Source organism: Orcinus orca, chromosome 4, assembly GCF_937001465.1.
Source record: "Orcinus orca chromosome 4, mOrcOrc1.1, whole genome shotgun sequence".
In the NCBI taxonomy this organism is placed as follows: domain Eukaryota; kingdom Metazoa; phylum Chordata; class Mammalia; order Artiodactyla; family Delphinidae; genus Orcinus; species Orcinus orca.
Genome location: NC_064562.1, coordinates 38,594,007 through 38,617,376, shown reverse-complemented (window position 1 = coordinate 38,617,376; position 23,370 = coordinate 38,594,007). Strand labels below are relative to the sequence as shown.

At 38.0% G+C, this 23,370-nt stretch overlaps 1 protein-coding gene across 8 annotated transcripts in view; it reads right to left on the bottom strand.

Annotated features, from left to right (window-relative positions):
- The window catches only part of MAPK10 (mitogen-activated protein kinase 10), a 637,325-nt gene that overhangs the window by 358,390 nt on the left and 255,565 nt on the right, over positions 1–23,370 (bottom strand). For 3 of the 8 annotated variants that reach the window (XM_049709110.1, XM_049709108.1, XM_049709109.1), the window contains exon 1: positions 613–1,053. The exons of 1 other annotated variant lie outside the window; for it this stretch is intronic. The gene's annotated coding sequence lies outside the window, so the exon portion shown is untranslated. Of the gene's footprint in view, positions 1–612; positions 1,058–23,370 lie in introns of those variants that run through there. 4 more of the 8 variants (XM_049709102.1, XM_049709101.1, XM_049709107.1 and 1 more) reach the window with 3 other exon arrangements.

Here is a 23,370-nt window from a genome sequence, read left to right as displayed (position 1 = left end):
AGCCTAGAGCGTCTCTGCAAGAGTAATGCCATTAGTTTTCCAAATAAAAATACCACTCCTGAACTAAAATATGTAAATATGCCCCAAAATACTTATTTAAGCTACATCTCTCAGGAAGTAAACTTGAATAAGTTAAACTCTGCATATCTTAAAGATGTGATTTTTTAATGTGTTACGGAACCCATGGCATTTCTTAGATCTGGGACTGAGGTCAGCACTTCTAACAAGTACAGCTGTTTCTCATTCTCTCTCTCTCTCTCTCTTTCTCTCTCTCTTTCTGTCTCTCTGGTTTTCTCTTCCCTTCTGTAGCTCTGCATTAGTCTAAAAATCCCCGGTCACAATAAAAATGCTCCCTCCCACCCTCTGCCAAACCTCACTCCAAACAGAAAGGTTTCAACATGCCCAAGTCTGGGGAGAGATGCTCCGCAGAGAAGGAAAGGCTGGTGGCTTCTTGCCTCAGAGGTAGTTCACTTCATTAACCTCCTATCCACCCCATCTCTGCCTCCCTCTTCCATGCTCACTCTCCCACCCCACCAGAAACAATCAATAGACATCACCCCCACCCTCCAAATAAAACAGGTTAGAACCCAGAATGAGCAAAGAGCCACCTACCATTCCGTGCTTGAGAACTACGATCCTGATCCAGCAGTGTTTGCCCCAGAAATCCTCCCTACTTGTTTTTCATTAACCACATTCCAAACTGTAATAAGGAATAGATTCTTTGGAGGTGGGGAAATTGTTTAAAATTAATGATGGACAGGTGATTTCCAAGAAAAGCCAATCCTAAAGTCACTCAAGCCCCTAGGAATTGAGGGTTGAGGAGAAAAAAGGAATAGTGTAAAAATGAAAAAGGAAAGGAAAAAGGTAAGCATATAACAAGCACCAACCACCCCCATAAAAATAAAAAGAGAAGGGGAGGTTTTAAAAAAAGGAGAAGAAGAAGAAGAAGAAGAGTGGCTTGCTGAATCACCCTCTTTCACTGTCTGGAAACCATTGTGCAGCGTGATGCTGCCTGTACCATTGTGGAACCTACCAGAGGAGACAGACAGAGGGCTTGGGGAATGGGGTTGCTATGGCAACCAAAAGGAGCACACGTGACGTCAAAGCCCAGAGAGGTCTAGGGAGGGGTAAGAGGGAGAAAGGAAAAGAGGAAAAAGTCTATGTGCGGCTACAGCTAGTGTTTTCCAATGAAAAGAGGACCAGGTAAAGTGGAAAGGGACAGGGTTCGTTGGCAGCTATTATTAGCAGCTACGACATCAGGCAGCCAGTCTGCACACCCAGGAGCTGCACAACCGGGAGAAACAACCCCACTCCATGCAGCCCTGGCTCAGCACACAGCAGGGCTGAGAAACAAATGCTTGCAGACCAAAACACCATTGGAAATATAGTCAATCTGTGCTTTTCAACTAGCTCAGCTTTTTGCAAACAGCACAAAGAGAGATATGGAGTATCTCTAAATGTCAAAGCAAACAAGAATGTAATAACCTCAGAAGCGAAGTAAGCATTTGGGTCCCACCTGGACTGCAGAGGTCATTTGAACGGCACAATTCCTCTTCTCTGTTTCCTTATCTTTCATAAAAATCCTGAATAAATACCCACTAAACCAAACTCAGCAAACTGATTCTTAGATTGTAATTTGAATGTGGAAAGAAAATACCAATAATTTGAGTTAACAAATGAGGGTTCTTTTTTTTAAAATTGGGATAATTCTTTAGGGAATGGATGCAAATTGCTAGAGTACTATTTGGGACAGATATCTCAATTTTATTTAAGTAATCTATCCTGTCTTTGTTAGAGTATATTTTTAAGTCTCCATATAGTTTGCTAAATGTTAAATATAGATGTTTAAATATAGATGTCATAGGGCTTCCCTGGTGGCGCAGTGGTTGAGAGTCCGCCTGCCGATGCAGGGGACACGGGTTCGCGTCCCGGTCCGGGAAGATCCCACATGCCACGGAGCGGCTGGGCCCATGAGCCATGGCCACTGAGCCTGCGCGTCCAGAGCCTGTGCTCCGCAAAGGGAGAGGCCACAACAGTGAGAGGCCCGCATACCACACACACACACACACACACACACACACACAAATATATATATAGAGAGAGAGATATAGATGTCATAGGTTCTTAAATATAGAATGTTAATCTATAAATATTAGTTTTCTAGAATGAGAGCTCAGAACAGTGGACTACTTCCACTATTCTTTTTTAATTACCAAAATTTTTTAACTGTTTAAAAATATTTTTCTACTTAAGGGAAATTTTCAATACATATATGGCCTAACCAGCCTCAACCCTTGGGCTTCTCAAGTTACATAATTGAATCAAATTCCTTTTTTGCTTAAACAACTTTACAGTAGGTTGTCTGTCAATTGCAACCAAGTAAGACTGAGTTTTATACCACTCTACACTGTGTTTTGGAACTAGCATACTTACATGAATAAGGAGCTTCTACCACATGTTAACAGAAAGGATACAACATGCAAAAAATATAAACCAAGCAGTGATTGTAGACACTGAAACACATCATAAAACCATGCAGGACCACATCAGGTTTTGTGTTGTTGCTGCTGACATAATTTCATTCAGGAGGGAATCTAGAAAAAAAAGTCTTGCATGAGTTTTCTTTTTCATCCAGTGGATAAGTTTTTGGAGGTTGCTTTGTTCTAATTTCAAGTTCAACAAGAAGCAGGTGAGTATTAACTTTTAGTCTTGGCAATGGGCCTACCTACAAGACAACTATGTCTTAAGCAAAAATATGTACTGATTAGCCAAATAACTTTATATAGCACAATGTAATTGGCATTCCAGGTTTTAATTTACTTTATTCTAAGTTTTGATATCAGAAGTCAATTCCCAATAACTGGATATCAGTGAGGAAAAAATTAACTTCAACTCCTCACGTTGCAAACACAAAAATTAATTCAAGATAAATTTTCACTGAAACATGAAAGCCAAAATCTATAAAGCTATTAGAATAAAATGTATCTTTCAGAAGAAAAAACAGCTTTCTGTTCTTGGAGTAGGCAAAGATTTCTTAGGAAACAGAAAGCACTCACTGTAATAGAAAAAAAATAGACTTGATCAAAATTAAAAGCTTCCAAGGTAAACATTAAGAAAATGAATAGACAGCCACGGACTAGAAGGAAATACTCTTGATAAACATATCTGAAAATATTCTTGATATTCACAAACTCTAGATTATATAAAAATATCCTACAATTCAATGATAAAAACAATTTTGTTTAATGGGCAAAAGTCTTGAGCAGGACTTGACAAAGGAAGATATATAAATGGTCAATAAGTACATTAAAAAGTATTCAATGGAATTGGTCATCAGGGAAATGCAAATTAAAACTGCAGTAAATGCCATTTCACACCCACAAAAAATGACTAAAATTGGAAAGACTAACAACACTAATTATTGAGTAGGATACGGAGAAACCAGAACTCTCCTACATTACTAGTGGGAGCATAAAATGGTAAAACTACTTTGGGAAATGGTTTGGTGATTTTTAATGGTAAACATACACCTACAGTATGACAACAAGATAGTCACCTAAGAGAATAGAAACATTTGTCCACCAAAAAAAAGTTATACATCAATGTTTATGCCAGCTTTATTGATAATTGGTAAAAACTGGAAACAACTCAAAGTATAGCAACAGAAGAATGGATAAGCAAACTATGGTATATTCATATAATAGAATACTATTCAGCAATGAAAAAAGAATGACAACTATGAATAGGCTAAAACCATTTACTTTTCTTCTATTAGGTGTTAATTCTTGAAGGCACAAGTGACAGAGTGATAGATGCCAACATTGTACTGGGGTGTATTTTACTATTTAGGGCTTTAATTCTCAGCCTACTCATTTCAGTAATATTTAGATGATTAAAATGTTCTTTAAATCTATTTTATACACCACAGAAAAAATAATTTCCTAAAATTAGATCATTTAATATGTTAGTTAAAAAAAAATGACACCTAAATAGATCCTACTCCTTACTGGATAAAACCATTTAAAGTCCTCAATGAGAGGATATTACATTTTCAGAATGAACTATGGAAATATGCAACAACATACATGAATCTCAAAAACATGCTATGTGAAGAAAATGAGACAAAAGAGAGTATTTACTGTATAAATCCATCTATATAAAGTTCTAGAACAGAACTATTCTATGGTGATAGAAATCAGAACTATGATTGTCTGGGGGAGCCACACAGTTGAGGGAAATTCTATAGTGATGAAAATGTTTGACATCTTGACAGAGGTGTGAGTTATTACATAAATGTAAGCATTTGTCAAAACTCTTCAAAGTCTAGCTCTTAAGACCAGTGTATTCACTCTGTATAAATTAAATAGCTGTTTTTAAAAAATTAAGTTAATTCCCAAGAAGAAATTGCTGAGTGAACAATAAGTTAGAGTTTCTAAACTTGCAAATCTGGTCCCATACCTTGAGTCTTGATTTTTCAAACCCAAACAGACCCAGCAATAGGAAGGGCTAGACTCAGGGTCACCAGGATCTTAAGAGATACAGCAACCCCGCTGAAGTGAGGCAGACAATTGATGGAGGTTTACCTAACAAACAAGAAATGAGAATTCAGACATTAAAAAAGAGATTTTTTCAGAGAAGCCTGGCAAGAACTAGATTCCCAGTTTCCTCTGTAAGGACTATAATTCAATGGCAGGACTCCAGACTGAAGGAAATGAAGGTGCTGAATACCTGGCTTTACAAAGAGTAAATGGCAAAGGACTCGGGAATAAGGGAGCATAAAAGAATCAAGTCAGTGAGATTGGACTGCCAAGTAAGAATTCAATTTCTGAATCTAAGTCTCAAGTTCTTTCATGGGGGGCTAGCATTAAAACCAACTACAGTACTAAGGTCTCTTATCAAAATCGGACCCAGAGTAGAGAGACCAACTAGTCTTCATTTGCCAAGGACTTCCCAGGTTTTAGCAAGTCCCACATCCCAGGAAACCCCTCAGTCTCAGGCAAACCAGGAAGGCTGACCACCCTAGCCCAGAGTCTAGAATGGACTTGAACCCTCAGATGAGAGTTAAAGGTTCCATCTGCAAATAAATTTACAAAAGAAGTCAAAGAGGTCATTATAACAGTGACGCTGCTGAAGAGGAGTGTCACCTAGCTACTCTTTTAACAATTAGATATTTAGGTTATAAATTAGGATACTGATAAGAGGATGCAAATGATTTGATAAACACAAGCAAAATTATAAATGAACTGAGGAGTGAATGAATTTGAGGGGAATTCAGAGAGTCAGTGTTTACTCAGATTCACTATCATTTCAACATATATAATAATGTCTTCTCTCAGAAAGTCAGCCATGTATCTTTCATGATGTTTCCACCTGGGGAACACTTGTCCTTTGCAAAACAATTCCACAATTTAAAACTTTCAGAAACAGTATCTCCCTTTTGGAAAGTCATATTGCACATTACTAAATTAAAAGCACTGAGAAACCTTGAGGTTAAAAAAAACTATTTAAATTTCTTAAAATTAAATCAAAATTTATATCTCAAAATAACTTCTACAATGCAATTTTTAATTAATATCTTGTATCATTCTACTTGGATAAGAAACACATAACTAACAGTTTACCATGGTCATAATAATCTTCAGTGTAGTGAACTTAAAATATCAATGGTTCCTCATATAATCTGATTTCATTTCTGGGTATTTAATTGAAGAAAACAAAAACACTAACTTGAAAAGATATATGCATTCCCATGTTCGTTGCAGCATTATTTATGACAGCCAAGATATGGAAGCAACCTAAGTGTCCACTGATATGTGAATGGATAAAGAAAGCATGGTATATATATACACAGTGGAATATTATTCAGCCATAAAAAGAATGAAATCTTGCCATTTGTGACAACATGGATGGACCTTGAAGGCATTATGCTAAGTGAAATGAGTTAGACAGAGAAAATACATATGATCTCACTTGTATGTGGAATCTAAAACAAGCAAATAAAAAAGCTCATAGATAACAGAGACTAGATTGGTGGTTGCCAAAGGCAGGGGGGATGGGTGAAATGGGTGAAGGAGATCAAAACATACAAGCTTCTAGTTATAAAATAAATAAGTCATGGGGGATGTAATATACTGCCTAGAAACTATAGTTAATAATACCATATTGCATATTTGAGAGTTGCTGAGAGAGTAAATCTTAAAAGTGATCATCACAAGAAAAAAAATTCTGTAACTATGTATGGTGACAGATGCTTGCTGCACCTATTGTGATCATTTCACAATATATTCAAGTGTCAAATCATTGTTGTACACCCAAAATTAATGTAATGTTGTAAGTTATACTCAATAAAAAATAAAATTAAATTAAACCTAATGGTTTGAAAAAGAATAAATTTTGTGACCTTTCAATGTCACAGAAAGAGAAGGAATCTACTTCTGCACTCCCTTTCCTTTTTAATAAACAGGCTTTATTTTTTTAGAGTAGTTTTAGGTATACAAGAAGATTGAACAGAGAATTCCCATATACCCAGCTTCCCTCCCCACAGTTTCCCCTATTATTAACATCTTGCATCAGTGTGGTAAATTTGTTACAATTGATGAACCAATATTAATACATTATCATTAAAAAAACCCATAGTTTATATTAGGGTTCACTGTCTTGCACAGTTCTACAGGTTTTGACAAATGTATAATGTCATGTTGCACTAACTTATAATTTTCTTCTTGCTTAGGAGTCAATTTTACATTCGGGAAACAACTGTGTTCACATCAAAAGAAAGTAGATAAAATTGGTCCACTGAAAGTTTTTCCTAGTGGACAGAGCACTATGTTAGAATTCAGTGGCAGAAAATGTATTTTGAACCAACTTTTATTACTTTTATTAAGCTTATAAAAGCATTGATTTTTTTTCACTGGCAACACCCATAACTAGCTAAATTATATCCCTTTTTGGTTAAACATACTTTGATTATAAATGCAGAATATCTGCTGCTTGGAAAACGGTAGCTTTTCAGTAGCCTGGTAGACTTTTTTGAAAGTCTGGATTTAGTTTACAATGATTATGGGGGGATGGAATTCTATTTAAAAATAATATCAAAGTATCTTAAACTTCCTCAGGTAGCAACAGTTTAAAAAATCTAATTAGAGGGTTTCCCTTCCCTGGTGGCGCAGTGGTTGAGAGTTCGCCTGCCGATGCAGGGGATGTGGGTTTGTGTCCCAGTCCGGGAAGATCCCACATGCCCTGGAGCGGCTGCGCCCGTGAGCCATGGCCGCTGAGCCTGTGCGTCCAGAGCCTGTGCTCCGCAATGGGAGAGGCCACAACAGTGAGAGGCCCGTGTACCACAAAAAAAAAAAAAAAAAATCTAATTAGAGTATTTGTCTTTTGAACAATCATGCTAATAGAAAATTGCCTTTTCTTAGATCCCAGCAGAAGCTGGTGTGTGAGATAAACAGTTATTCTTGCCATACATCCTCAGGTTTATCCACACTTCAATCCATGTACATCTGCAACAATTTCAATTTTCCTTATCCTTGGCTTTGCTGCAGTGCCCAGAGGCATGACAGAAGCATGGAGATACCATAGATCATATTTGAATCTGGCCTAGAAATTCAACTTCTTACAACTTTGCAGCAATTCGTATCTTCATTAAAAGGACTATTCTTTTTTTTCAGCTTTATTGAGGTATAGTTGACAAATAAAATTATAAGATATTTAAGGTGTACAACGTGATGACTTGATGTATGCATACATTGTGAAAGGATTCTCCCCATTGAATTAAAACTATCCATCAGCTCACATACCATATTTACCATTTTTTTTTTTTTTAGTGAGAACATTTAAGATCTACTCTCAGCAAATTTCAACTATACAATACAGTGTTATACACTACAGTCAGCATGTTATACATTAGATCCTCAGAACTTACTCATCTTATTACTGAAAGTACGTATCCTTTGACCAACCTCTCCCTATTTTCTCCACCCACCCCCAGCCCCTGGAAACCACTTTTCTACACTGTTTCTATAAGTTCAATTTTTTTCAAGCTCCACATATAGGTGATATCATGCAGTATTTGTCTTTCTCTGCCTGGCTTACTTCACTTAGCATAATGCCCTCAAGGTCCATCTGTGTTGTTGTACATGGCAGGATTTCTAAAAGGGCTGTTCTCCACTGACTCTGACTTGCCACCACAGTGCTCAGAAGGTAAACAGCCACTGAGGCAGACCAAGAGACAAAATACAAGCCCAAATTTTTGTAATTAAATTTAAGATAAAAGGTTAATAATATCCTTTTTATAGATATAGATCCTCTTCACCACTAAATGAAATTTCCGAATATTAGAGAGCCTATTTTTAAACACTGATGTGAGAAGATTTTTTTAATCACCAAATTAGTTAGTGAATTCTGGGTCTGTGCAATAGAACAATAGGCTACATAATAGTAATGCATAGTGATAGTATCTTAACAATCAAAAGAATGGTAATCAGAGTTAATAATATAATACAGGATTTGATATATTTGGTCTTATATTTTGAAACCAAAAAATCATCAGCATTAACTTGTATACACAGCTTACGCCTGCAAGACTTTCAAATTATTAACCAAAAACTTCTGTGTATACTAACCATGCCATTTAACCTTTATTGGAATGTTATACTCAAGAGGGAGACAGGGAAATAGGAATCCAATTTTGAAAATTATCTTAATTTACAAAGATATAGCAATGATGATAGTATACATTCAATGAAAGTCTTGTGTATGTACAGGAAATTTTTAAAATTATAAAACAAAGTATAAATACTTTTAAAGCTTATTTGGAATACTGGATAGTGGAAAGAGTATTGGACTCAGCAACAGATTCTGTTTAAATCTATTGTTCAAATAGCTATCCTGTTTCCTGTCTGTGTGACTTGTACAGACCACATAGCCTCTCCATTTCTTTTTTTTTTTTTTTTTAAATCTGCTTTATTTATTTATTTATTTTGTGGTACGCGGGCCTCTCACTGCTGTGGCCTCTCCCGTTGCGGAGCACAGGCTCCGGACGCGCAGGCTCAGCGGCCATGGCTCACGGGCACAGCCGCTCCGCGGCATGTGGGATCTTCCCGGACCGGGGCACGAACCCGTGTCCCCTGCATCAGCAGATGGACTCCCAACCGCTGCGCCACCAGGGAAGCCCGCCTCTCCCTTTCTTAATTTAAACATCGACATAATGGGTGTAATAACTTTGGCTTCACAGAATTTTTGTGAGAATCAAATTAAATGACATATATGACAGTGCCTGGCACAACCCTTGGCACATGACAGTCAATCAATATTCAACTGAATCCATCTGCAGTAAGAAAGATGTAACACACACTTAAATTTAAATTTCCTGTTATGACTTTGTAAGCTATGAACATTGTGCAGTGCCCCAGAAGCATTCATCTTCTATTGCTTGATAATGTTCTTAAAGTAGATACACATGAGGAGGTGCAATTGATCGTATGCTACTCTGCAGTGTTGAAGCAGCACTATGGAACTAATAATAAACTTGAAGGAATTTGAGCAAACCTGCCAGTCTACACTTGAGAAAGTATTCAGGACATCAGCAAGCCTCCCTGAAAATTTCCCGGAGAAAATTCAGCTACTTGGTCAGCAGATATTCAGAGATATACTCTTTCAAATATATAAAGAAATAGAGAACCAGATCAAGAAAACTAAGCAAAAAAAAAAAAAATAGTACAGCTGTTGGAATTGCGTGACATTCTTACAATTCAATTAAAACCAATTCAGTTAGCAAATCACTGAGTAGCGTATAAGTACAAAACACTGTGCTGGAGATTTGAAAAAGAAGGCCAAGACATGGTGACATTAAAAAGAAGCTCATGATCTTATTGCAGAGTCAAGACTGGCCCACTAGAGAAAAAAATCTCTAATAAGTCCTTAAGCATAGGATAAAAAAATGAAGTCTCTAGCTCAGAGAGGGAAGACCTCAACATGGGCATCCATGCTGAAAACATGGACCTTAAATCCTGTATATGTTGAGAAGAAGCACGGTCCAATAAAAATGGAGATCTAAGTTCTAGTTCCACTATGACTGACAACCCAGAAGATGTGGGGCAGGCAGGTGTTCTCTAGATTTCAGTTTCTTCAACTGTAAAATATTGGGTCTAGATTACATGATAATTATAGTTCTGTAACATAATGGAAGAGAGAGCCTTAAGATGATTCTTGAGCACTGAATAGAATTTGGACAGTTGCAGATTTAAGGAGAATGAATTTAAAAGTGAGGGAAAACATATCATGTTTGGATGAGAGTAAAGAGATAATACTTCCCTAGTTGAAGGGAGCAGGAAAGTAGCAGGAGAAATGGAAAATCTTCAACCAGATTGTCTATGGGGCAAAAGATGCAAACCACACATTTATATTATAAATGAAAATGTAAGGCAGAGAGAACAGGATACATGGCTGAAGTCAGTTCTGGCTTTTTTGAGTCATTTAATAAATATTACTTGACAATGATAAAGTCATAGTTGCTATCATTTTTATCACTGTTATCACCAATATCATCACAAACATCTTTACTGTAATACTAGCTACTATCTTTTGAGAACACACTCTGTCCCAGGCACTAGGCTAGATTTACAGACATCAGCTCCAAACTCACAGCATTTCTTGATCAATATTTCACTAATATTTATTGATCATCCACTGTGTGCTTGGGCCCATGCTACATGACCACAGTCCTCACTACTGTCCCATCAGGTAGGTAGAATTATTACCCCTACATTATAGATAAGAAAACTAAGACTTAGAGTTTAAGTCAATTTGTCCAGGATCACACAGCTAATAACTAGATGCACCAGAATTTAAATACATGCATATCTGACTGAAGTTCCTACATTGAGAGATTAAGGGGGAAAATGCTAGTGAGCTTAAATTATAAAAGTAGTATCCTCCAATGAGGATACTACACATTCAAAATGGGAGCACTAATCATGTCCTTTTGTTATTGTTGCCTTGTGTAGTACATATGGAAAACTGGCACTAAGGGCAATACAACCTGTGAGCAGAAGCAGAGAAATCCCCAAGAAGGAAGGCAGAAGAAGCCTTTCAAGGATGTAGTGTAACAGTGTAACACAGCTTTTTAAAAATATGATATGACTGTGAACTACTGAGAAACAGCAGCAGCTAATAGAACACCTGGTGTTCCTCTGTAAGGAACATGACTGCTCTTTTTTCAGCAAAGATTTTAGGCGCAGTGTGAATCTAAGAGACAAAATTTCAATCTCTTCAAATAGCTACAGTTCCTAAACTGAAAACCCATTTCCTATATACAGTGTAGAAAACATACTGGCAGAAGTCTCTCAAACACAGCTGTATACTTTGATTGAAGACATCATTTATAGAAATGAAATGCCATGGTGTTATGAATGCATGTATACACAAAGACAAACAAGTATTCATTCAATCAGTAAACAGTCACTGAACATCTACTATACATGGTAAAGACAAAACTTGTTCAGATATTGCTTCTGCTCTTTCAAGGAGGTCAGTGTTTTACCAGGCATGGATTTGAATAATCATACAGCAAGGTTTTTTAATTGCTAAATCATTAGAGCAGTGGGAATAAACCAATATAAGTTTGGAAAAAGGAGAGTTTTTAGCTGGGGTGATCAGGGAAGCCTTAGAAATGCACACTGAAATAACAGAAAATATATATATTGTTCTCTGCCTCTCCCCCATCTCCCACCCTGTTCCTGGCATGAGTTTCTAAAATTCTTATAATTTCCTAAGTGATCAGAACACTGGGAGCATCTTTTGTTCTAATATTTGGTCTTTGAACCTGGTTCCTGACACAGGGCTCCTAAAGTCCTTGTAATTCCTGGGTATTAAGGAGAGAGCATCTTTTGTTCTAATGAGGAAACTCTTAGTGAGCTCCTGGATAGTTTGGGGATGTGGGCTGGTCACCAGAAAGATTGAGCCATAATTAGAAGTTTGGAACTTTCAGCACCATCCCCCCATACCCCAGGAAGGGGAGAGGAGCTGGATATTAAGCTAATGATAAGTCATGCCTATGTGATGAAGCTCCATAAAAAATCCCAGAAGTATGGAATTCAGAGAGCTTCCACTTACTGATAAACATAAATGTTTCCCTTGAATTCTGTGAGTTGTTCTAGCAAATGACTGAATACAAGGAGAGGTTCTTGGAAACCTCTGATTTGTAGCCAAGTTGGACAGACGTTGTGGGTAACCTGGGGACCTACTACTTGTGATTGGTAGCTGAAGTGGAGGGAAGTCTTGTGGGACTTAGCCCTAATCAGTGGGCTCTGCACTAACTCCAGTTAGTGTCAGAATCAAACTGAATTGCAGGCTGGTGTCAGAGAATTGCTTGTCTGAGGGAAAAATCCACACGTTATCAGAAGTGACACCAGTGCCACACTGGTCAGGGTCACAGAGTTACACCAGTGACTCATAAAGTGTTATGAGTATGAGTAGAGAAAAATAGAAGTTTTCCTTTACACACACATACACACAACACATACACACATGCATGCACACACACACATACACACAACACACATATACACACAACACATACATACATATACACAACATACACACAACACATACAACATACACACAGCATACACACATGCATGCACACACATACAACATGCACACACACAAAAAACACACATACACACACATACAACACAACACACACACATACCATAGTCAGTAATATAATTTGTGGGAAACTCCTAGGAATGTAGAGAAGGAACTAGCTTATAGTAATGAAGAGACTACTGACTAAAGATATATGTAACACAAATAGGAATACTTTAAACACAGAAATGGGCCAGGTGACTCACTGTCACAAATAACACCAAGAGACTGCAACAGCTTCTAGTGATGAATTTGGGAGAGATGAATCACAAATGAAGCCTGAGTTACAAAACATATAAAAATTCAGAGGAAACTAGATTCAATTTGCAAGAAATGTAACAGTCCAGTAGAAAATACTCTCTCAATCCATCGTGTTAAGTATCCCCTTACCTTCTGTGTGAACCTCTCACAATTTTCTGTAATGAATTCTGTGAACTTATTGTCAATCTAACACAGTGGATAGAAGTACAAATTAATTGCCTCAGACTCACAACAGTTTAACACAAAATAATATCTTCAGTGTGCCAAGCATTGTGCTATGGCCTTTCACACTTATTCTATTCTGGGCATTATCCCATTCTACTGATGAAACTAATCACACTCATTTGGTAGAAAGAATTGAGATTTGCCAACTCGAACTCCAGTAATCATTTAAAATAAAGGAAAAGATTCCAAAATAAAGGGAATTATTCCTTTTTTTTCCTCCTTAGATAGTCTCAAGACTTATCTTTGGGTCTAGTCAGATAGTATTATGGAATATATTTATCTTTTTTACTCCCAACTCAAAATCTGGTCAAAATATATTCCATAATATCAAAAAACACACACATAGCACCCCTAAATAAGACATTATTTTATCTAAGTGAATAACATAAGAGTATCCTGATTTTTCCACTTGGAAATGGAGGCATCATGAAATTGAGGTCTAAAGCTAAGTAAACACTTGTAAAACCCAACAAAAAGTTTCCTAAAATATGAGGATTCCAATTCACCATATTCAGACTTCATGAGAAAGGAACTATGACAGTTCAAAATTTTTGTCTAAAGCACATGTGTAAGTTGGCTGTTAAGATTACATCCTCAACTAGACTGAGAGCTTGTCTCAGACATCCCATCATCCACAACAGCTAATATAGTGCTTGGTAAAAAAGAAATAGGAAGAAATCATACTTATGTAAGGACATAAATAATCAATCATATCCTTTTTAAGATAGTTGCCTAAAGTTCCTAGCATTTGATATTCTAAGAACCAACCATTCACTAACCCAAGGCTAATTCAGAATCTCTCGAACAAGTATTTTGCAGAGGATCACATTCTGCCATGTCTTTTGAAAACAGAGAAAATCATTTAAGTTCAACATAATTGAACCACTAGAGTGAAGATCACTCCATTCTACAGCTTGCAACCACAAGAGACAAACATCCTGTGGGAAATCCTTCTCTTAGATTCCTCCTGACCCTTGCTGGGGGTTTCTGCTCCAGAGTAGCCCATCAAAGGCAATGAGAAACATGATGGCTTTATAAGCAGGCACCCATTTCCAAGGCTGAATGTCCAGCATGTCATGGATAACTAAAGACCTTGGACTCATCAAAAATTCTACAGCAGCCAGTCATTCCCTGTGAGGTAGCTATCTTTAAGAGATTGAGGAGGACTTTGATGAAGCTTCTCCACTTCCTAAGAACTGTCTTCCCATCAGGTTAGCACTAGCACTGTGATAGTGAAGGCCATCCATGTTCTCCTTGATTTAAGGCAACTCTTGCACAGATCTCTGAAGACAGATGTTCATAGCTGCAACAGCTTCCAGGAGAGCTCTATTACTCCACTACATCCTGCAGAGAAGCTGACCTATAGCAATGAGCATAGTGATCAACTACAGCCACCAACAGAGCCTCCTAATGAGCTTCTGCTGTCAGGAGTTTGCAATTGAGTTTCAGACCTTGGTTAAAGAGGAACAGAGCCTGAAAGGCTAGATGATCTAAAATCTTACTGGGAGGAGGAAGGAGTGTTTATCTCAGAGTGTACGTTTCATAAGGGCAGGAATGTTTTCTGTCTACTTATGGCTATATCCACCATACCAAAAGTTCCTGGAAAACACTTAATGCACCTTTGTTAAAGGAATGAAAAATAATGAATCAGTGAATCAATAAGACAATCAAGTATGAACAATATAAGGAGCAAGTGTTTCGCAGTTTCTGTCATGGATTGAATTGTGTCCCCTCAAAAAGATATGTTGAAGGGCTTCCCTGGTGGCGCAGTGGTTGAGAGTCTGCCTGCCGATGCAGGGGACGTGGGTTCATGCCCCGGTCCGGGAAGATCTCACATGCCGCGGAGCGGCTGGGCCCATGAGCCATGGCCGTTGAGCCTGCGTGTCTGGAGCCTGTGCTCCGCAACGGGAGAGGCCACAGCAGTGAGACACCTGCGCACCGCAAAAAAAAAAAAAAAAAAAAAAAAGATATGTTGAAGTCCTAACCTCTCAGTACCTTAGAATGTGATGTTATTTGGAAATAGAGTCCAAATGATTTGCAGATGTAATTAGTTAAGATGAGGTCATACAGGAGTAGAATGACCTTCAAATCCAATACAGTGTGGGCCCTTAATCCATTAAGAACAAGGTGTCCTTACAAAAAGGAGAAATTTGTACACAGAGAGACATGCATTGACATGTTACCAAATCAGGTCCACTCAACAAGTCAATATTCCATAGAGAGACAAATGTTAGTAAAAAGGAAAGGTGCTTTTAATCAGAATGCCGGCAATCTGGGGAGACGGTGGACTCAGTGTCCCCCAAAATCACCTCTGAATATTCTGCTTGGCAATGAAAGTTTTAAAGAGAAGAAGGGAAGTCATCTCAGCTCATCACTGAGATGGGGGGCCAGAGCCATCACCATCTGCCACTGTGTGCAGGCTCCTCGACTTCTTGTGATCTTCCTCTAGGTGTTATTCACAGGTTGGTCACACAGTTTGTTCGTGAGATTACTGAAGGGAAGAGATCTGGTCATCTGTTAATTACTTATTCTTCATTTCTACTTCATTGATCTACAGAAAGAACTGAAAAGTTAGGCAAGGTATTGTGTGATTACAAGATTTGAAAGGTGTGCTAGGGCCGGAGATGTATAGAGCTTGGGGGTGACTGGTTTAAGGTTAGTGACAAGACAAAAGGGTGCCTCCTGCAGAGAACTCTTTCCTGCAAAGATTTTCTTCCTGCCAAACGCTGCTCATAAATCCCCACTTGTCAGAACATCATTCCATTTCTTTGGGATCATGGGCAAAGGTCCGTCTTCTATAACTTCTTCATGCTAACATAGGGCGCTGTATTCTCAGAGTTGAAGATATCAACTTGTGTCTGTAGCATCTCTTTGCTGACAGTTGTACTTGCCCATTTACATATATAGGCAGAACAAGCTACAATTATTTTGATGCCCACAAAGACATAGATTACTCTAAGCAATAGTGTTAATCCCATTCTCTTAAGGTCAGTTTCTGGAACTATGCCAGCCATAGACTGAGTATTGCTCAAGAAGGAGCAGTTTATGTCATGGCTGCAGTCTGTTCATCATGCAGTTAGCTTTTTCCCTCTGGTGGCAGTTACAGTATCTATAAAACAACTCAGGAATATACATCAGACATTATTGTCCTAATCATTAGCTGCTTGAGCCTGCTTTTTTGTGACTCAGGGAGGCCTGGGAGACTACAGCTTTTCTGTAAACAAGAAGCAAGAGACATGGAAGGGTCTTTGTACTTGGGGTGGGGGGCGTGCTCAGGGTTCTGCTCAGTTTTAGAAGGAAGATGATGTGAAATGGCTCTGGGAAAATATGGCTATCTACAAGCCAAGGAGAGAGGCCTGGAATAGACTCTTTCCTCACAACCTCAGAAGGAACCAGTCCTGCCAGCACCTTGATTTTGGACTTCTAGCTCCAAAATCATGAGACAATAAATTTCTATTGCTTAAACCACTCAATTTGTGGTGTTTTGCTACAGCAGCCCTAGCAAAACTAAACAATCTTCCAGCTTCTCTTCCTGCTCCCATAGTCTATTCTCCCCGGAGCAACCACAGTGATCAATTATACCATGTCTCTTCCCCAGGCAAAACACACAATTGCTTCCACCACACTGAGAATAAAATGCAAATTCTTTATAGTGGCCTATCAGGCTCTGACTACTGGATGCCTCACTGACTTTATTCTCTGCCCTTCTCTCCTTAGCTCCTTTCTCCCTCCAGCCAGCACTGGCCTCTTTGCTGTTTTTCAAAAAAGTCAAGAATGCTTCCTCCTCATGGCTTTCGCACTTGTTGCTCCTCTCTAAAACTCTCTTCCTTAATGTGTGCCTTATCTGTACCTCAATTCATTCAGAACTCATGGAAAGGGCTTCTAGGAGGACTTTTTGGCAAGCCTCTCTAAAATAGCCACCCACATCACCTCTATCGTTTATCTGGTGGCTGTGTTTTTCTCTACAGCAGTTACCCCTTCCTGATATAGTAAATGTTTATGTGTTCATTTTCTGTCTTCCTCTCTAAAATGTATGAGGATGTGGACAATGTTTTGTTTACTGGTATAGCCTCAGCATCCAGAACAATGCCTGACACATAGTAGGTACACTAGATAAATATTTGGTGAATTGCTGAGTGCAACAATCTTACACATTTGCTCTGACATCCTTGAAAATGCTACAAAAAGCAGGTACCATTCAGTCACTAAACATCTATTTGGCACTTCTTTTGTACCAGGGACTGGAATAGGCACAAGAGAGATACATATAAATCTGTCATGGACCCAGCCCTCAAGAAGCTTTTAAGCATGAGAAGAATGTAACCATATTCCATGAATTAAAAGGAGAAAACAGTCAGTTCTACCTTACAGGTAAGAAAGTCTTCATAGAGTAAGTAACAAGTAAATGTAGGCTTAAAAGAACTTTCCATAAAAAAGAGGCAACAGAAGTAGACTTTCAAGATGGCAGAAGAGTAAGATGTGGAGATCACCTTCCTCCCCACAAATACATCAAAAAACATCAAAAATACATCTACATGTGGAACAACTCCTACAGAACACCTACTGAACACTGGCAGAAGACCTCAGACTTCCCAAAAGGCCAGAAAATCCCCATGTACCTGGAAGCCTGAGGGTAACCTACACACAGAGGAGGGGCCAAAACCAAAGCTGAACCCCAGGAGCTGTGCGAACAAAGAAGAGAAAGGGAAATTTCTTCGTGCTGCCTCAGGAAGAGTGGATTAAATCCCCGCAATCAACTTGAGGTACCCTGCATCTGTGGAATACCTGAACACATAACAAATCAACCCAAAATTGAGGCAGTGGACTTTGGGAGCAACTGTAGACTTGGGGTTTGCTGCCTGCAACTGACTTATTTCTGATTTTTATGTTTATCTTACTATAGATTTTAGCGCTTGTTATCATTGATGAATTCGTTTATTGGTTTGGTTGCTCTCTTCTTTTTCTTTTTTTTTATTACTTTCTTATTTTTTTATTTTAATTATTTTTTTTAATTATTGTTTTTTCTTTCTTTTCTCTGCCTTTTCTTCTGAGCTGTATGGCTGACAGGGTCTTGGTGTGCTGGCATGATGTCAGTCCTGAGCCACTGAAGTGGGAGAGCCGAGTTCAGGACATAGGACCACCAGAGTCCTCCTGGAACCATGTAATATCAATCAGCGAGAGCTCTCGCAGAGACTTCTTTCTCAACACTAAAACTGAGCTCCACCCAATGGCCAGCAAGCTCCATGGCTGGACACCCCATGACAAACAACTAGCAAGACAGGAACACAAACCCACCCATTAGCAGAGAGGCTGCCTAAACTCATAATAAGTCCACAGACACCCCAAAACACACCACTGATGCAGCCCTAACCACCAGAAAGACAAGATCCAGCCCCACCCACCAGAACACAGGCACCAGTTCCCTTCACCAGGAAGCCTACATAACTCACTAAAACGGGGGCAGACACCAAAAATAACAGGAACTATGAACTTACAGCCTATGAAAATGAGACCCCAAACACAGTAAGTTAAGCAAAATGAGAGGACAGAGAAATATGCAGCAGATGAAGGAGCAAGGTAAAAATCCACCAGACCAAACTAATGAGGAGGAAATAGGCAGTCAACCTGAAAGAATTCAGAGTAATGATAGTGAAGATGATCCAAAATCTTGGAAATAGAATGGAGATAATACAAGAAACGTTTTAAAAGGACCTAGAAGAACTAAAGAGCAAACAAACAATGATGAACAACAAAATAAAGGGAATTTAAAATTCTCTAGAAGGAATCAATAGCAGAATAACTGAGGCAGAAGAACAGACAAGTGACCTGGAAGATAAAATAGTGGAAATAACTACCACAGAGCAGAATAAAGAAAAAAGAATGAAAAGAATTGAGGACAGTCTCAGAGACCTCTGGGACAACATTAAATGCACAACATTTGAAATATAGGGGTCTCATAAGAAGAGAAAAAGAAAGGGACTGAGAAAATATTTGAAGAGATTATATTTGAAAACTTCCCTAACTTGGGAAAGGAAGTAGTCAGTCAAGTCAAGGAAGTGCAGAGAGTCCCATACAGGATAAATCCAAGGAGAACCATGTCAAGACACATATTAATCAAACTATCAAAAATTAAACACAAAGAAGAAATTTTAAAAGCAGCAAGGGAAAAGCAACAAATAACATACAAGGGAATCCCAGAAAGGTAAACAGCTGAGCTTTCAGCAGAAACTCTAAAAGGAGAAGGGAGGTGGCAGGACATATTTAAAGTGATGAAAGGGAAAAATTTACAACCAAGATTACTCTACCCAGCATATATCTCATTCAAATTTGACAGAGAAATTAAAACCTTTACAGACAACCAAAAGCTAAGACAATTCAGCACCACCAAGCCAGCTTTACAACAAATGCTAGAGGAACTTCCCTAGGCAGGAAATACAAGAGAAGGAAAACACCTACAAAAACAAATCCAAAGAAATTAAGAAAATGGTAATAGGAACATACATACCAATAATTACCTTAAACGTAAATGGATTAAATTCTACAACCAAAAGACATAGACTAGCTGAATGGATACAAAAACAAGAACTATATATATGCTGTCTACAAGAGACCCACTTCAGACCTAGGAACACATACAGACTGAAAGTGAGGGGATGGAAAAAGATAGTCCATGTAAATGGAAATCAAAAGAAAACTGGAGTAGCTATTCTCATATCAGACAAAATAGGCTTTATAATAAAGACTATTAGAAGAGACAAAGAAGGACAGTACATAATGATCAAAGGATCAACCCAAGACAAAGATATAACAATTGTAAGTATTTATGCACCAAACACAGGAGCAACTCAACACATAAGGCAAATGCTAACAGCCATAATAGGGGAAATCAACAGTAACACATTCATAGTATAGGACTTTAACAACCACTTTCACCAATGCACAGATCATCCAAAATGAAAATAAATAAGGAAACACAAGATTTAAATGATACATTAAACAAGATGGACTTAATTGATATTTATAGGACATTCCATTCAAAAACAACAGAATACACTTTCTGCTCAAGTGCTCATGGAACATTCTCCAGGATAAATCATATCGTGAGTTACAAATCAAGCCTTGGTAAATTTAAGAAAACTGAAATCGTATCAAGTATCTTTTCCAACAACAACACTCTGAGACTAGATATCAATTGCAGGAAAAAATCTGTACAAACTACAAACACATGGAGGCTAAACAGTACACTGCTAAATAACCAAGAGATCACTGCAGAAATCAAAGAGGAAATCAAAAAATACCTAGAAACAAATGACAGTGAAAACACAGCAACCCAAAACCTTTGGGATGCAGCAAAAGCAGTTCTAAGAGAGAAGTTTATAGCAAATAAAATACTACCACAAGAAACAAGAAAAATCTCAACTAAACAACCTAAACTTACACCTAAAAGAGAAGAACAAAAAAATGCCAAAGTTAGCAGAAGGAAAGAAATCATAAAGATCAGATCAGAAATAAATGAAAAAAAATGAAGCAAACAATAGTAAAGATCAAGAAAACTAAAAGCTTGTTCTTTGAGAAGATAAACAAAATTGATAAGCCACTAGCCAGACTCATCAAGAAAAAAAGGGAGAAGACTTAAACCAACAGAATTAGAAATGAGAAAGAAGAAGTAACAACTGACCCCACAGAAATACAAAGGATCATGAGTAATTACTACAAGCAACTATATGCCAATAAAATGGACAACCTGAAAGAAATGGACAAATTCTTAGAAAAGGACAACGTTCCAAAACTGAACCAGGAAGAAACAGGAATTGTAAACAGGCCAATCACAAGCACAGAAATTGATAATGTGATTAAAAATCTTCCAACAAACAAAAGCCCAGACCAGATGGCTTCACAGTCAAATTCTATCAAACATTTAGAGAAGAGCTAACACTATCCTTCTCAACTCCTACAAAATATAGCAGAGGGAGGAACACTCCCAAACTCATTCTACAAAGCCACCACCACCCTGATACCAAAACCGGACAAAGATGTCACAAAAAAAGAAAACTACAGGCCAACTTCACTGATGAACATAGATGCAAAAATCCTCAACAAAATACTAGCAAACAGAATCCAACAGCATATTAAAAGGATCATACACCATGATCAAGTGGGGTTTATCCCAGGAATGCAAGGATTCTTCAATATATGCAAATCAATCAATGTGATATGCCATATTAACAAACTGAAGGATAAAAACCGTATGATTGCAAGAAGGAAGAGATATGGGGACATACGTACATGTATAAGTGATTCACTTTGTTATAAAGCAGAAACTAACACACCATTGTAAAGCAATTATACTCCAAAAAAGATATTTAAAAAAAAAAACATATGATCACCTCAATAGATGCAGAAAAAGCTTTTGACAAAATTCAACACCTATTTATGAAAAAATACTCTACAGAAAGTAGGCATAGAGGGAAGCTACATCAACATAATAAAGGCCACATATGACAAACCCACAGCCAACATCGTTCTCAGTGGTGAAAAACTGAAACCATTTTCTCTAAAATCAGGAACAAGACAAGGATGAACACTCTCACCACTAGTATTCAACATAGTTTTGGAAGTTTTAGCCACAGCAATCAGAGAAGAAAAGGAAATAAAAGGAATCCAAACCAGGGGCTTCCCTGGTGGCGCAGTGGTTGAGAGTCCGCTTGCTGATGCAGCGGACACGGGTTCGTGCCCCTGTCCAGGAAGATCCCACATGCCGCAGAGCGGCTAGGCCCGTGAGCCATGGCTGCTGCGCCTGCACATCCAGAGCCTGTGCTCCGCAACGGGAGAGGCCACAACAGTGAGAGGCCCGCATACCGCAAAAAAAAAAAAAAAAAATCCAAATCAGAAAAGAAGTAAAATTGTCAGTGTTTGCAGATGAAATGATACTATACATAGAGAATTCTAAAGATGCTACCAGAAAACTACTAGAGCTAATCAATGAATTAGGTAAATTAGCAGGATACAAAACTACTACACAGAAATCTCTTGCATTCCTATACACTAACGATGAAAAATCTGAAAGAGAAATTAAGGAAACACTCCCATTTACCACTGCAACAAAAAGGATAAAATACCTAGGAATAAACTAACCTAAGGAGACAAAAGACCTGTACGCAGAAAACTATGACACTGATGAAAGAAATTAAAGATGATACAAACAGATAGAGAGATATTCCATGTTCTTGGATTGGAAGAATCAACATTGTGAAAATGACTATACTACCCAAAGCAAGCTACAGATTCAATGCACCCCAATCAAGCTACCAATGGCATTTTTCACAGAACTAGAATCAAAAATTTCACAATTTGTATGGTAACAGAAAAGACCCCAAATAGCCAAAGCAATCTTGAGAAAGAAAAATGGAGCTGGAGGAATCAGGCTCCCTGACTTCAGATTATACTACAAAGCTACAGTAATCAAGACAGTATGGTACTGGCACAAAAACAGAAAGATAGATCAATGGAACAGGATAGAAAACCCAGAGAGAAACCCACGCACATATGATCACCTTATTTTTGATAAAAGAGGCAAGAATACACAATGGAGAAAAGACAGCCTCTTCAATAATTGGTGCTGCAAAACTGGGCAGCTACATGTAAAAGACTGAAATTAGAACACTTCCTAGCACCATACACAAAAATAAACTCAAAATGGATTAAAGACCTAAATGTAAGGCCAGAAACTATCAAATTCTTAGAGGAAAACATAGGCAGAACACTCTATGACATAAATCACAGCAAGATCCTTTTTGACACACCTCCTAGAGAAATGGAAATAAAAACAAAAATAAACAAATGGGACCTAATGAAACTTTAAAGCTTTTGCACAGCAAAGGAGACCATAAACAAGACAAAAGGCAACCCTCAAAATGGGAGAAAATATTTGCAAATGAAGCAACTGACAAAGGATTAATCTCCAAAATATACAAGCAGCCCATGCACCTCAATATCAAAAAAACAAACAGCCCAATCCAAAAATGGACAGAAGGCCTAAACAGACATTTCTCCGAAGAAGATATACAGATTGCCAGCAGACACGTGAAAGGATGCTCAACATCACTAATCATTAGAGAAATGCAACTCAGAACTACAATGAGGTATCACCTCACACCAGTCAGAATGGCCATCATCAAAAAATCCACAAACAATAAATGCTGGAAAGGGTGTGGAGAAAAGGGAACCCTCTTTCAC